This window comes from Quercus robur, chromosome 11 (assembly GCF_932294415.1).
Source record: "Quercus robur chromosome 11, dhQueRobu3.1, whole genome shotgun sequence".
In the NCBI taxonomy this organism is placed as follows: domain Eukaryota; kingdom Viridiplantae; phylum Streptophyta; class Magnoliopsida; order Fagales; family Fagaceae; genus Quercus; species Quercus robur.
This window is the reverse complement of record NC_065544.1, coordinates 1,144,885-1,161,779: the sequence shown is the minus strand read 5'-3', so window position 1 is coordinate 1,161,779 and position 16,895 is coordinate 1,144,885. Positions and strand designations below refer to the sequence as shown.

The following is a 16,895-nucleotide window of genomic DNA, read 5'->3' as shown; positions in this document are numbered from 1 at the left end:
ACCAATAATGTTGTATAGTCTCAACCTTCAGATGAATGAAATGACATTGTTAGGAAGCAAGGACAAATAAATGTACCAAATTTTGAGTAAAGATTGCTTTAGTCATCTGGCTTAAATAGTAGAACTATTTTTAAAAAAATTGCTTTGGACACTTGTAAGCCAATAAACAAAACAAACCCTCATCACACAAATTTGGAAAGAATAGATGTTGAAATATATGAATGTAGAAAAGAAGAAAAGGTACCAATTGAATGGCAAAAAAAGAGCATTAATTGAGTAAAAATATAAATTGATCATATATATGAAAAAAAAAAAGGGTGAGACATTAAATTCAAGCTGAAAATGAGCTACTAATAACATATTTCATAATTTAAATTCAAATTTAAATCTATAAAGATGTATTTCATGACTCTAGCCGACCTTTTCTTTACATACCAACAATAAAAAAAAAATAAAACAAAGTTATAAATCAAAGTTTACAATTGTTTTATGTGTTAGTTTTTTTATTATAAATTATTGTTGTTTCTTGATTACACCTAGCATCATTGTATATGAACGCTAAAATGCAAATATATTCGTAACAGATTAATGGTGAAATATGTCTAGTATTCCATAGCAAAAGTGATTCTCATCAGGATTTGAAATCATGAAAAACAAATAAACTAACCAAAAAAATATTCAAAAGATTTTATTTCCTTTTCAAATTAGTGGTGAAGGGAAAAATAAAACTACAGCTCCCCAATCTTTAATCTCTCTCTCTATATATCTTCATTGACGCATTCCCTTCAAAAAAATCATCAACATTGCTAATCAATGCAATAAACCCCAAAATGCAAGAGAGTAGGGAAAACCGATTAAATAAAGTATTAAAAAAAACAAAAGGGTCAAAAAAATTTATCACCTTCAGTCTTGCAGTAAGGTAGAAGCTTGGCTCACTCCATAATGGTTTGCAACCACCTACAAATCAAAAAATCTCAAATTAAATTGTTGAAATTTTTTTTAGCTTTTCCAGTTTAGAGTTTTGTTTTTCTCTTTCTAAACGTAGGATTATAACTTATAAGTCGAATAAAAGGAGGCTGTGAGTAAACAAACTTCCCAAAGAAGCCCCATGCCTTACCTTTTCTTCTCGCTGACTTCCTCTTCCTTACGTGGCTTTCTAAGATAATTCCCACTCTGGTCAGATTCCCTTCTGGATTTTTTGATATATTCTGAAATTTCAAAGATGAAAGACATATTAGATCAAGTTAAACTCAAGCCTTAACAAACCACAATTTAGACGCGAACACAAACCATTTGCAACTTAAATCCAAGTCCCAGATGTTACTGACTATAGAAGCAAAGTGTAAAGATAGTCATGGCCAGCCACATATATCCTTTTTCGTCATTCTATTATATCCAAAGTCATAACCTATGTCACTTCCTTAACTGACATGTTCTTCTTTACTACTTCTATTAATATTATTTTTCGTCTTCCTCTACCTTTTATCCTTCCCTTAATTGAATTAACTCAATCTTTCACACCAATGCATTAATCACTCTCCTCTAAACATGCACAAACCATCTCAAGCAACTCTTCCTCTTCTTTTCATCGAATTTCCACATTTTATGAATATACTTTGCTTCTAAACATCCCAAACTTTCATTCACATACCCACACAAACACATGGCTCATTGTGCAAATTCTTAAATATTCATACATATCTCACTTCCAAAAATACATGATAAGTATCTAACTAAGTAGAGAGAAAAAAAATACTAAATGAGAAAAACCTTTTTGCACAGCTCAATACGCTTTCGCCTTTGAGCCTCCTCTTGCTGCTTATTAGCTTCCTTTCTCCTTTTCTTCTTCCTCTTGTGAAATCCAGTCATGTAGTCCCTTTCTCATACCAAAACAAAATAACAATTTAATCATAATAATTTTAGGGTTTGGTTCCACGGATTATTACTGAGAGAGAGAGAGAGAGAGAGAGAGAGAGAGAGAGTGTGTAACTTTATATAGTTACCTGAGATCTTTCTCGTTGAATTTGATGGAGAGAGCTTTGTTTTTAGGTTTTTTGCGTATGGTCTTGTAGACAGGTTTTACTGCGTATGGTCTTGTAGTAGGGTTTTATATAGAGTAGTTTTGTTAAAAAAAATAATAAATATATAAGATATAAAACCTAAAATAAAAAGAAAATTAAAATAGTGGTGACGTGGAAAATTGTGGAAGCTTCAATGGCTTCGGTTATATATATATATATATATATATATAGATAATTCTATAAAACGCAAGATTTAAAAAACCACTTTTTCCCAAGTATATAAACCCCGTACACCATGCCTTAAACTCGCACAACCATATCCTCCATAATTCCCACCAAGGTCAAATGGAGTCATCTTCTTGGGCTCTTATAGTAATGGCATCACTAGCAGCCTTAGCCTTTCTCTCAAAATTATTAACATTCAAATCCCACCAGCTAAAATTTCCACTAGGTCCCAAACCTTGGCCAATCATAGGCAATCTAAATCTTATTGGTTCCCATCCCCCCCAATCCCTTCACAAATTAGCCCAAAAATATGGACCAATTATGCAACTAAAGTTTGGATCTTTCCCTGTTGTGGTTGCCTCATCTGCCGAAATGGCAAAGGAATTCCTAAAAACACATGACCATGTCTTTGCCTTTACACCAAAAACTGCCGCTGGCAAGTACACAACTTATAACTATCACAGCATCACATGGTCACCCTATGGTCCATATTGGCGACAAGGCCGTAAGATTTTCCTCTCTGAACTTTTTAGCTCAAAACAACTCAAGTCTTATCGATACATTCGTGTTGAAGAAATGCGTGCTTTTTTGTCACGCCTTTGCATCTTGTCAGGGAAGCCAGTTATGCTAAAAGACCATCTCTTCCATCTTACTCTAAGCATTATAAGCAGAATTGCATTGGGTAAGAAGTATGTTAGTGATGAGTCCAAATACAAGACCATGATAGTGAGACCAAAAGAATTTCAAGAAATGTTAGATGAGTTGTTCTTGCTAAATGCGGTGTTTAATATAGGAGACTAGATACCATGGCTCGATTTCTTGGACTTGCAAGGGTACGTGAAGCGAATGAAGGGTTTAAGTAAAAAATTTGATCGATTCCTTGACCATGTACTTGATGAACACAAGGCAAAGAAGGAAGGAGGGAATGATTTTATGCCAAAGGATACGGTGGATTTATATTGCAGCTGGCTGATGATCCTAATATTGATGTTAAACTCACCTATGATTGTATCAAGGCACTCACTCAGGTAATATCATTACCTTTCTAATTTAAATAAAACTACTTGCAAAAGGTTTTTTTTTTTTAGTAATTTCATAACAAAGTTTAGACGGCAAATTGTTAATAGCAAATGAAAAACAAAAACAAAAACAAAAAACAAAAAAAAAAAACAAAACAAAACAAAACAATGTTAGTAGTAAGTTAGAGAATCTCCCTCAAACCCTACATAGTAATTCATAAGATCATCAATGTGTATTATAAGGACACAATTTGAGTCCTAAACCCAACAGTTAAAAGGATATAGCTCCAAAGAGTCCAATATAATGAATTTATAGAGAATGGGTTGAAAAATTAGGCTCTAATGAGTTGGGTAACGATTATAGTGAATCCAAATGACAATAAAATAAAAATAGATTGGTCTTATCTAAAAAAAAATCGTCCTCGACACAGTCTGAGTAGATTAGTTCATGTATATAATGCTTGAAGTTGATTACAAGTACAATTCTTATTGTTATAGTATTTCTCTCTCAATTCTCCGATCCCCTTCCCTTATGGTCTTCTTTCTATTTTATACTATCCTCCTCTTTCATCTCTACCCTTTACGTGTAGATTAGATTGCTGATATTGATCTTTGTCACATCAGCACCTTTTTGAAGTCTTAGGAGAGTAGCTGCAAGGTTGAAAGTTACTGTTCAGGTATCACTTTCTCATTAATGCAGCTAGAGAGTTAGCTACAGAGCATTCAATGTGGTAGTAGCAGTTTTCTCTTAGATATTTCATAGCTCCCATTCCCCCATGACGTGCATCCTTGTCAATAGAAACTCCTAGAATGTTGCTCTGGATGACGGGCCACACCTTCTGACCTTTGCCTTGCCTATCCGAGGAAGCATCCCTCCTCAGACCACCTTCCTGAACCATCATGCCTAGATCCCTTCCTTTATTTATTAGTGCCGACCTTTATAACACATTTACCCGTCCTTGGACTACTAGGTGTCCTCAGACCAGGCCCCCGGTCCAATATATACTATTGGGCCTATCATCCCTATATGTATTTGAAAGTTCAAAAACGTGTACAAAAAACCTTTGAACGTTTAGACCCCCAAATTACAACTTAACCAATACAAGCAATATGTCAAACAACTAGTGTGCGGAAACTTAACACATGCTATAATACGAAATTGGTTAAAGACTATCTAAGCCATAACAAAATAAAACCACAGCAGATAATAAAAAGGCAAAGATAGAGAGGAAGGAAGATACAAACACAAAGACAACACGCGATGTGTTATCGAAGAGGAAACCGAAGTCCTCGGCGAAAAACCTCTCCGCCGCCCTCCAAGCGGTAAACAATCCACTAGAAAATACAGTTGGGATACAAGGACAGCAATAGACCCTCCAAGCCTAATCTACCCAGTGCACCTAAGCCCTCCAAGCTTCTTGCTCCAACGAGGTTGCGCCGAACCTTTTTCTTTTCTAACTTCCCGGATTCCGCTATTAGACCGTAGCATCAACCAATGAAGATTGGTTCCTTCCTAACTGCTTCCCAGAAATCCAAACAACTGTCTTACAGTGATGATGATGGTGAGAACCAGGTTTGGTATAATGCCTCTCAAGGATTTGACAATGGAGAGGAAGAGAGTAGAGGAATTTGAAGAGACTCTAAGGTATAGATTGTGGGTGAAACAATCTTGTTTTTCTTTAGGGTTTCTCTCTCAAAATTCTCTCTGGAAGCTCTGTTTCAATCGTGGGTAAAAGGGGTATTTATACTGGAGTGGGAGAGGAATGTGAAACGTCAGGTTTTACAAAACAGGGGTGGCTCGCGGCTTGACCTCGCGGCTTGACTAAGTCGCGAGATCCAGTCGCGAGTTAACCGTATGGCCAGTTGTTCTGTTTTGTCCTGTAGTGCTCCAGCTAGCATGACTGTTCATCTTCCAGCATGCTTGGCACGTGTGTTGCTTCTGGCGGCTTGCAGCCGCGAGTCACCCGCGAGTCCCAGCCGCGAGTCTCTGTTTTCTTACACACTCTTGAGCAATCTTCACTCTATCTCACTCACTACCCTTACAACAAACCCACCTAAATACAGGATTACTAAATGCTGAATTACAAGCAAATTTGGCACGGAATAAAGCCAATTAGATGGTTGAATAAATTCAACCTTACAATCTCCCCCTTTGGCTATTCCGTGACAAAACCCTAAAACAGACTCTAGACTTAACATGTGAGTTTGGAACAGTTGAACAAAACTCACTCACACCTAACTCTAGAAGCTGTGAAGCACTTGAATCATATGAACATAATACTCCTGAAACACAACAATACACCATGATCATTGTAAGCAGAAAATTATAAATGCATATGAAACAGGCAATATGTGATCAAGCAAAGATGGAGTTAAGAAACAAATCATGGTTTGATCAACCAAGTGAACACCACAAGGTAGTGATCACAGTGCTCATTCACACTTGGAATGAACACAAGGACATACAAGTTAACAAGCACAAGGCAAGACACTTGTATGCTCAACACTCAACCAATGCATAACACACAAGGTATATGCATCTAGGAACAATCCTACAAGGGCACAAGAGTGACAGTACATAAACCAAAATGTAGAACATTTAGATTGAAGTACTGATTTCAACAAAGCATAAAGGCTGCATTAAGCAAGGTACATACCATAAAGCCTACAAACTATGCATAAAACATTAACCCTAAAAGCTTACAAAAGCACATGGGTACAAACACAAAAACATCCTGAAAAACATCATCAAAATATATTAAAGTTTAAACCAAGAGTATAGGTAAAGAGTTAGAAACAACTATACACCAAAAACACAGTGTCTCAAAAAAAAACACAAAATACCCAAAACATAAGCATATATAAACAAAGTTTCTGATTTTGATAACTTTGACAACTCCCCCTCAACACATTACTCCCCCTTAAGATTTGCTTTTCTGCTTTTCATCATCAATGACATCTCCCCCTTTTTGACCGGAATGGCCAAAGGGTCACTGGTCATGCTGAGTGGTGAAGCTGTCAAGTTTTGCAGACAATACATCAATCTGGTCCTGCATGGCTCTCATCCTGTCAGAGTGCTCAGTCTGGACTTCTCTGATCCCATCAAGTCGTTCCAGAATGATTTGGAAAGCATCTGGAGGTGTATCTGAAGAAGTTGATGCTCTAGACCTTTTGCCACTCCTCCTGGGTGTTGAGGTTGATGCATGCCCTGCTGCCTCTGCTTCAGTCTCCATTGGGACACCCTCTCCTTCATCACCTTCATCTTCTTCTCCTGGAGGCCTAACACTTATCCTTTTACAGGTAAGCTTGTTAATTGCAGAGGGTGTGGACATGGGACTGATGTCTTGAGGGATTGGAACACCCTTCCTTCTAAAAATCCTCATTAGCAAACTGGGAAAGATCAATTTTGGCCTAGAGGTAGTTCTTGTCTCATCCACAATGGTGTCATATATGTGGGAACTTATGTCTATGAAATTCTTTTCTTTGAGATCCATCAGAAAAACTGCTCTAGCACAATTGATTGTAGTCAATTTCTTAATGGGATAGGGGTTAAACATCATGATTATTGTTAGACACCTCATGTCCACTGGAAAGGCAGTGGTATTCAAACATTTCCCTTCTCTCTGCCCACCTATCCTTTGTTGAACAGTGTCAATAGAAACACTCCTATCCTTGTAATTGATAAATTCCTCATCTTCTAATCCTTCAAGCCCTAGTACATCATCTATGACATGTGCATCCAAAATGAATTCTTTACCTCTAACCCAGCAACTTAACTCATTCTCCTTTATCACAGCATTTGAGTAAAATTCCCTAATCAGGGGTTCACACACAACAGGGAAATCACTCAGAAGCTTTTCCCATCCTCTTCCTTCAAAACAGCTGGGGATAAAGGTTTGTCTTAAGTCCTCCAAATCTACAAATCTTTCTTAAATAATTTCTGCATTCAAGAAGTTATCCTTGTATCTCTCAAAGTGATGAACTGACCTAAACAGTTTAGAATCCATTTTCAATCTTTTGTCAACCTTCTTTGCAGTAGATTTCTTCTTCGGAGGTGAGGGAGCCATCTGTGAACAATCAGAAAAGGCCACAACAGCATAGAACAATATATGTGCAGAACCAGTCAGTACCATGTAATTAACAAAGAGATATCATCCATACAAATGAACTTTGAACACTTAAACAATAAGCTACTTAGATTAATCACATGGATAAACCAAGCCTAAGATAGGAAACACATGAACAACATGGAGAAACTATCCTAAAGGCAGATATATGTCATTGAGACATATAATGGAAAAAATGATATGACACACAATCAGTATTTTGAGACTAACAGAAGCTCCCAACAGATTAACACAATAGAACAAGCACATTCAGCACAGTAAAAACACACAATATCCAACGGAACATTTTGAAACAACACAACAGCTCAAGATCAGATAAAATAAAAGACACACTAAGCTAAGCACAGGATGAAGACCAAAAAGGAAACGACTATCAACAACACAAACTTTAGCAACAGCATCCGCAAGCTAAGCATGAACAAAGAACAATGGCCAAAACACAAACCCATTTCTAAATCAAGAACATATGCGAAAGATCTAAGGGAAAAACAGAAAATCAAGTAGAAATGAGTTCAAAATTGAAAACCCATACCTGAGACTTGAAGAATTCGAGCAAAAAGTATGCAACAATGGAGAATGGAAATGGGAGCACGGAGTGTTTGGAAAGGAGATAGTTTGGAGAGAAGATGAATAGTCACAAAAGTTCGAGGGAAAACTGAAAAAGATTTAAAAACTGCTCCTGTTTCTGCCAAACACGCGTTTTTCGCGACTTGATTAAGTCGCCACACAGTCGCCAGCTCAAGCCGCCAAAACACTCAAGGACAAAAAATTGGAAAATTTTTCTAAGTGTTTTTCGCGACTGGAAGGTCTACCCGCGAGTGAGTCGCGAGCTGAGCCGCGCAAAATCTCTGAGTGAACCTCGCGACTGGACCTTCCACTCGCGAACAAGTCGCCAAAAATGACCAGCGAAGATGCGACTGATGCTCGCGACTTGACATACCCGCGACTGAGCCGCCAAAACAGGGCAAAACAGGATTTTTGAAATTTTCAGATTTTTCAAACAAAATACTTTCCAAAAACACCTAAAACACTCAAAAATCTTTTTGTGCTTGAATTAACAAAAATTGAGCGTGTGAAAACACATTTCATCAAGTACAATCACACAAATGAATATGGCATTTATTGAACATAAACTTGTGTGTTGTGTGTGGATATCAACAATGAGATAGTCCTTCGTCTAATGTGAAGCTTCAATGATCGATTCAACCAAGGCATACACAATTAGCACTTGATCATGTGACCTATCTCAATTATAGAAATATGTATATATGACCTCCCACAAAACTTGATAACATGACTTGGAGCTTATCATTTGACTCCACTTTCAATCATTACATTTGATCTTTTTGATCCTTTGAGGCAGTCATCTCTCATTGTGAGAGTGATATATGACATTTCACTTTAAAGAACAGGCCTTTGGCCTTTTTGAATAAACATTCACTTTAATAAAAGGTCGCTTACCCTTTTTCCTAGTCAAATACTAGAATGTGCGACAGGCTTTTGCAGCTCAATATCTCTTTTCATTTGGAGATTTACATTTGGTGAGCTCTTTATAGCAAAACAAAAATAAAGAGTGGGAAGATATATAGACACAAGTCTATGCATGTCTCAAGATCAACAAAACCATTCACTAATCATTCATGACAAGTTTGAAGATCTATTTACAACAATCACAAAAATTTCAAGATTTCTCCCACAGAGATATGAGTGCAAAGAAACAAGCAATGCTCGAAAATGCACAAAGCCATTAGCGCAAAGGTACAAGGCAAAACAAGTTTTGAAACAAAAACTCAACAATGTCAATCAAGCTTTCTGATTTTCTAATTTTTATGTGATTTTTGGATTTTTGACACAAAAGAAGAAAATGATTGAACAAACATAAAAAAGAAACAACAGTATTCACAAATGGACAAACAAACAATAAACATGTTGCACAAAGAGCTAATCAAAGAGGTGTGTGCCCCAACACAAACAGACTTATCATATTATAAATATGTGAAGCACACAACACACAAGAGAGTCAAGGAATTGTACCAACACCAATGGTCTTACGGAGTGATTCAAACCGTGGACCATCGAGAGGCTTGGTGAAGATATCCGCCTTTTGATTGTCGGTGTGTATGAACTCAAGACACACAACTCTTTCCTCTACCAAATCCCGAATGAAATGGTAACGTATCTCTATGTGTTTGGATTTTGAATGCTGGACAGGATTCTTGGAAAGATTGATGGCACTGGTGTTGTCACAGAAGACACACATCGTTTCTTGAGGAATTCCATAGTCATGAAGTAATTTCTTCATCCAAAGAAGCTGAGTGCAGTAACTTCCAACAGCGATGTATTCTGCTTCTGCAGTAGATAGAGACACTGAATTCTGCTTCTTGCTCATCCACGAGACAAGATTGTTACCAAGATAAAAATAGCCGCCTGAAGTGCTTTTCCGATCGTCTACACTGCCAGCCCAGTCAGCATCTGAATACCCAGCAAGACAAGCATTTGAGTCTTTTGAATACCACAGACCATAGTTTGCAGTACCATTCACATATCGAATGATTCGCTTAGCTCTGATACCAATTCAGCAGTCAGATGAGATTCCTTCGGATTAGCTTGGTACCTGGCACAAACGCCCACACTGAAAGCAATGTCCGGTCTACTGGCTGTAAGGTAGAGCAAACTTCCTATGATACTCCTATACAATGTAGGACTTACTTCAACTCCCGACGAATCCACATTCAGTTTAGTGGAAGAGCTCATGGGAGTGGAGGCATGTTTTTTGGAGTCTAGTCCAAACTTCTTGACAATGTTTCTGGCATACTTCTCTTGAGATACAAATATACCCTCCTTCTGTTGTTTGACTTGAAGACCCAAAAAAAATGTGAGCTCCCCCACCATACTCATCTCAAACTCCTTCATCTCCTCAGAAAATTCAGTAGCACGATCTTCGATGGTTGCCCCAAACACTATGTCATCAACATAGACTTGTGCCACAAGGGGATAATCTTCATCATTTTTGACAAACAGAGTTCGATCGGCATACCCTCTCTTGAAACCTCTGTCTAGAAGATAATGTGTAAAATGATCGTACCAGGCTCTAGGCGCTTGTTTTAAGCCATAAAGGGCTTTCTTCAATCTTAATACATGATCTGGAAAATGAGGATCGTCAAATCCTTTTGGTTGCTCAACAAATACTTCTTCATTTAGATATCCATTCAGAAATGCGCACTTTACATCCATTTGATAAAGTTTGAAATTCAAAGTGCACGCAATGGACATGAGGATTCGAATGGATTCGAGTCTTGCCACCGGAGCGAATGATTCATCAAAATCCACTCCTTCTACTTGAGTGTATCCTTGAGCTACTAACCGAGATTTGTTTCGAATTATCTCTCCATCTTCATCAATTTTGTTTTTAAAAATCCACTTTGTGCCTATAACATGAACGTTCTCAGGCCGTGGAGCAAGTTCCCACACATCATTCCTCACAAACTGATTCAGCTCTTCATGCATTGACTCAACCTAATTCTCATCTTGAAGAGCCTCTTCAACTCTTTTTGGTTCAAACTGTGCAAGATAACAGTGATATGTTACATGATTGGCTAGCAGAATGTTTCCTTTCCTGAGGCGAAGACCGTCATCAAGAGATCCTATGATATTACTTTCCGGATGATTCTTGATAACTCTTGAAGATGGCCTTTTTGAAGTGGAAACTTCATCACTACGAGAGATAGGAGGATGAACTTCTGGAGGAGTAAGAGGACTTGAAGTTCTAGACATCGATCTCGTTTCCATTCTTGGGTTGATGGGAGTCGATTCTACTTCTGGTATAGGTTCTTCACCTTCTATATCCAAAGCTTCTACCTCAACATCGGGCTCTTTGGTGCTCGGCCCTTCTACATCATCAATCATTTCCACCTTAGGTAAGGCATCATCAATCTTGACATTTATGGACTCCATCACAGCTTTTGTTCTCTTGTGAAACACTCTATACGCTCAACTTGTAGTAGAGTAGCCAAGAAAAATACCCTCATCACTTCTCGCATCAAACTTCCCAAGATTCTCTCGATCATTTAGGATATAGCATTTACTTCCAAACACCCGGAAATACTTCACTTTAGGCTTCTTCCCATTCCATATCTCATAGGCAGTCTTCTTTGTACCAACTTGAAAGAAAATCCTATTACCAATGTGACACGAGGTGTTGACAGCTTCTCCCCAAAATTTTTGAGGTATTTGCTTGTTAAGCAACATGACTCTTGCCATCTCCTGAATCACACGATTTTTTCTCTCTACCACTCCATTTTGTTGTGGAGTTTTGGGAGCTGAAAACTCTCTTTTAATTCCATTCTTCTCACAGAAGGACTCGAATCTTGCATTCTCAAATTCCCTCCCATGATCACTTCTAACTTTGGCTATCGGAATCCCTTTTTCGTTTTGTAGTTTCTTGCACAGAATCTCCAACCTCTCACAAGCTTCTGATTTTTCTCTAAGGAATTCAATCCAAGTGTATCTTGAGTAGTCGTCCACAATGACCATAATGTATCTCTTCCCCCTTAGGCTTTCAGTTCTGGTAGGCCCCATTAGATCAACATGAAGTAACTCCAAGCACCGAGAGGTGGCTATCACATTCACCTTGTGATGACTTGCCTTAGTTTGCTTCCCCATTTGACATGCACCACAAACAGTCTTCTTCACTTTTCCAAACTTAGGAAGTCCCTCGACTGCTTCAAGTTTGGAGACTTTTGCTACTTGTTTGAAGTTGGCATGCCCAAATCTGTTATGCCACAGCTCCAACATATCCACACGAGCACTTCTACACGATATGGGTGCCGTGGGAACTATTCCATAACAGTTATCTGTAGTCCGATTTCCTTTCAAAACCTGAATCCCCTCTTCATTGACGATCAAACATCCTTTCTTAGAGAATTGTACCAGGAAATCATCATCACAAATTTGAATGATGCTCAGCAAATTCGCCTTCAGCCCTTTTATGAACAGCACATCTTTCAACAGAGGCAAACCAGGTATCTCAATGGTTCCTTTGCCTAGGACTTGAGCATGACTTCCATCACCAAAGGTCACATAGTCACCAACCTTTTCTTTGAGTGTCTTAAATAGTGACTTATCCCCTGTCATATGGCAAGAACACCCACTGTCAAGATACCACAAACACACATTAAACACCTTCAATGAGGTATGCACAAATAGGTTCACATGTGACAGACATTCTTGACCTTCAAACACAAACTCATCATCAGTTTTCATGCTTCTTTCAGATTGATTTTTCATTTTCAGATTCTCAATCATCTCACACAACATTCTATTCTTTCTTTTATATTTCTTAATCAATGATTTAGATTCAGATATGCTACTGTGTAAGACAAGATTCTGATTTTCAAGATATTCCAGCATGTGAACAAATACTCTAGCATGTTTCTTAGTTTTTAACAACTCTACAAGATCATCAGTAAGACACCTTTCAGACATATGCATAGAGTCATTTTCACAAACACTTAAGCTACAATTCAGCATGGTATATTCCAAAACAACAACCACAACACAGGAGTCTAGGATCACACTTAGGTAATAAAACCACAACAAGTGTACCTGCTCTGATACCAATTGAAAGTTCAAAAACGTGTACAAAACACCTTTGAACGTTTAGACCCCCAAATTACAACTTAACCAATACAAGCAATATGTCAAACAACTAGTGTGCGGAAACTTAACACATGCTATAATACGAAATTGGTGAAAGACTATCTAAGCCATAACAAAATAAAACCACAGCAGATAATAAAAAGGCAAAGATAGAGAGGAAGGAAGATGCAAACACAAAGACAACACGCGATGTGTTATCGAAGAGGAAACCGAAGTCCTCGGCGAAAAACCTCTCCGCCACCCTCCAAGTGGTAAACAATCCACTAGAAAATACAGTTGGGATACAAGGACAGCAATAGACCCTCCAAGCCTAATCTACCCAGTGCACCTAAGCCCTCCAAGCTTCTTGCTCCAACGAGGTTGCGCCGAACCTTTTTCTTTTCTAGCTTCCTGGATTCCGCTACTAGACCGTAGCATCAACCAATTGAGATTGGTTCCTTCCTAACTGCTTCCCAGAAATCCAAACAACTGTCTCACAGTGATGATGATGGTGAGAACCAGGTTTGGTATAATGCCTCTCAAGGATTTGACAATGGAGAGGAAGAGAGTAGAGGAATTTGAAGAGACTCTAAGGTATAGATTGTGGGTGAAACAATCTTGTTTTTCTTTAGGGTTTCTCTCTCAAAATTCTCTCTGGAAGCTCTGTTTCAATCGTGGGTAAAAGGGGTATTTATACTGGAGTGGGAGAGGAATGTGAAACGTCAGGTTTTACAAAACAGGGGTGGCTCGCGGCTTGACCTCGCGGCTTGACTAAGTCGCGAGATCCAGTCGCGAGTTAACCGTATGGCCAGTTGTCCTGTTTTGTCCTGTAGTGCTCCAGCTAGCATGACTGTTCATCTTCCAGCATGCTTGGCACGTGTGCTGCTTCTGGCGGCTTGCAGCTGCGAGTCACCCACGAGTCCCAGCCACGAGTCTCTGTTTTCTTGCACACTCTTGAGCAATCTTCACTCTATCTCACTCACTACCCTTACAACAAACCCACCTAAATACAGGGTTACTAAATGCTGAATTACAAGCAAATTTGGCACGGAATAAAGCCAATTAGATGGTTGAATAAATTCAACCTTACAGTATTATTTAAATAAGTCACATAAAGTTTTAAAAATATCATGTGACAAAGTATTTATGAATGATTTTTTCAATTTTCATGTAGTGGGTTGCATGAATTTTCCTCCAAACCAGTTATGTGAAAAACATATTTCCAAGGGAGTTGTTAATGTTTCTATTTTGCCTCGTGTTTGACTTTCTTCTTTTGGTGGGTGGAGATGTTTACCAATTTGATTTAACTAGTAAATTGTACCTTTTTTTTAATAAACAAAGGAGATTTAAATAAAAATTATTTGTCCCACCTTTTGTGTTCCATCTTATCTTCTATCAACTGTGCCATGCCATGTCTTTTTTTTTTCTTTTTTTCTTTTTTTTTTTTAAACTCTGATATTTTATAAAGAAAGTAAAATAGAATACATGGGAAGCTATGACTAATAGAGTATAAAGTGAAACACAAAAAGAGTTACAAAAAATTTATAATCCTAGAGAATTGGAGTGGTTTAATAATTAAGCTTATCAAAAAAAATAAAAAATAAAAAGCATCTGTCATTATATATATATAATTCAATGGTTAGGAAATCGGAAATTTGACCCTTAAATATATTTGTTAGAAATACCATGAGGTGTTATTTTGTGTGTTCCACTTTATGCTTGGATTAATCCAAACTCTTGGTGTTGGACCCCAATACAAGAGTCCATGATCGTCTATGAAGTGCAAAGAAAAAAGGAGGGAGTTTGTGATAATGAAGAGAGAGAAGATATATAACTTTTTTGTGGTCATAAACAGATGTCCATTGGTGTTGGGCCCCACTTGAGTAGAGTTATTTACAAAAATGTCATCTTACCTCAGTTTTTTGAGTTATGAGTTATAGAAATCGAGAATGAAAACTAAATTAAACAACTTCATTTGGTGTGGCCCACAAAAAGCCAGAAACGAGTTATGAAAAATGAGTAATAGGTGCTGAAAACACACTAAACCAAACATGGCCTCTATTACTCATAATCTACCTATAATTTGTAGCAAATAGTTACAATTTACACAACAGTTACAAATAGGCTGATCATAGGCCAATAATAAAACGAAGTTTGTCCATATTGTTTGCTGACCATTACTAGCATTTCAGATTGCCCAATATCATTTATTGAAATTTTCTATGGTCATGTGTATCAAAATTAGGACCTAATAGCTGGAGGAACGGATACCTCTGCAACAGTTATGGAATGGGCAATGTCTGAGCTAGTAAAGCAACCACACCTTATCAAAAAGGCCACCGAGGAGCTGGATAGAGTAATTGGGAGAGAGAGATGGGTGGAAGAGAAAGACATTCCACAACTTCCTTATATTGATGCAATTATGAAAGAGACAATGAGGAAGCACCCTATAGCCGGATTACTTGCACCACATTTAGCAATTCAAGATTGTGATGTAGCCGGTTACAAAATCAAAAAAGGAACTAGAGTCTTCATAAGCACATGGAGTATAGGGAGAGACCCATCTCTATGGGATGCACCAGAAGAGTTTCGACCAGAGAGGTTTTTGGGTAAAGATATCGATGTGAAGGGACAAAACTTTGAACTATTGCCATTTGGTTCTGGGAGGAGAATGTGCCCTGGCTACAGCCTTGGACTAAAGGTCGTTAGCTCTATCTTGGCAAATATGTTACATGGGTTTAACTGGAAATTATCAGACAATATGAAATATGAGGAGTTGAGCATGGATGAAGTTTATGGACTCACAACATGCCGTAAATTCCCACTTGTTGTGGTGATGGAGCCTAGACTCTCACTTCATCTTTATTAGTTGTCCTACAATTACCTTTTTCAAACCTTGCAAAAGGAATTAAATTTAAATAATATATTATATAATTTAAACTATAATTATATATATCTTATTAGTTAGCTGCTGTTGGATTAAACAGGCAAATAAAGAATGGTGTTGTAATTGAAAGTAATCAATAAAATTGAAGTTCGGATCCTTTCTCCCGATTTTGCTCTATTATAGATATCTCTTTCTCTATTTTATCCTTTTATCAGTTTCTTGGAGACTTGGTTTTCTCGAATTAGAAACCACAATCATAAAATCGATATATATATATATATATATATATATATATATATGGATATATATGGTTGGGTTCAAGGTACATCTGGTATAACTCTAAGTAATGTTACACCACCCAATAACTTATTATATAATTCATGTTCTATATGTTCTTAACATTTATGCCGTTTTTCATGTCAATTGGATGTTATTTACTATTTAATCCGTAAACTCATCTTTTATTCATTATTTTAAACTATAAAAACCTAAATTTAAACAATTGATTGATGAAATGACTATTAATCTTTGATCACCTTGAAATTTTGCAAGTATGAATAATATACGAAGATAATGTAATCTAATGATGGATTTTTCAAAATTCGCATTCAATTAAAAAATATTGAGTGGTGTAATATTGGTTAAAGTTACACCATGTGTAACTCTCTCTCTCTCTCTCTCTCTCTCTCTCTCTCTCTATATATATATATATATATATATATGTATATATATATATATATATATGAATGTTCAAATAGTGTATAAAACACTATGAACGTTAAGACCCCCAATTAACAAATTACCAATTCAAGTTTATTATCAAACAATTGATGTGTGGAATATGAATATAAGCATACAACAAAATTGATAAAAAATCTAGACCAAATAAAATCACATCCATAGCAGAAATTAAATGGCAAAGATTAAGGGAAGAGAGATGCAAATACAAGGACAACACATCGATGTGTTATCGAAGAGG

The 16,895-nt window shown here is 37.2% G+C and overlaps 1 pseudogene; it reads left to right on the top strand.

Moving 5' to 3' along the window:
* The first annotated feature begins 2,350 nt into the window (after positions 1–2,350).
* On the top strand, positions 2,351–15,996 carry LOC126704555 (trimethyltridecatetraene synthase-like; annotated as a pseudogene).
* Positions 15,997–16,895: the final 899 nt, after the last annotated feature.